Genomic DNA, 298 nt, shown 5'->3' with positions numbered 1-298 from the left:
TAAGTCCATCCTTGACTTTTTGTTATCTTTTGTCTTCCCAGGGACGTTAAGTAATGTATTCATGATGTTCTCAAAAAAGTTCTTCTCAATATGCATGACATCCATATTGTGGCGTAAGAGAAGATCCTTCCAATAGGGTAGCTCCCAAAATATACTCTTCTTATGCCAATTGTGAGAGACACCATACTCATCAGGCATATTTCCAGGAACATGCCAATTACATCCAACCTTAACTGTTTCCTGAGCTCTGTAATAATCAATATCTGCTTCGATCTGCTGGCCGGTGAGATATGGAGGA

The sequence above is a fragment of the Brassica oleracea genome, chromosome C5, assembly GCF_000695525.1.
Source record: "Brassica oleracea var. oleracea cultivar TO1000 chromosome C5, BOL, whole genome shotgun sequence".
In the NCBI taxonomy this organism is placed as follows: Eukaryota; Viridiplantae; Streptophyta; class Magnoliopsida; order Brassicales; family Brassicaceae; genus Brassica; species Brassica oleracea.
The sequence above is the reverse complement of the archived record's forward strand: the minus strand, read 5'-3'. Positions refer to the sequence as shown.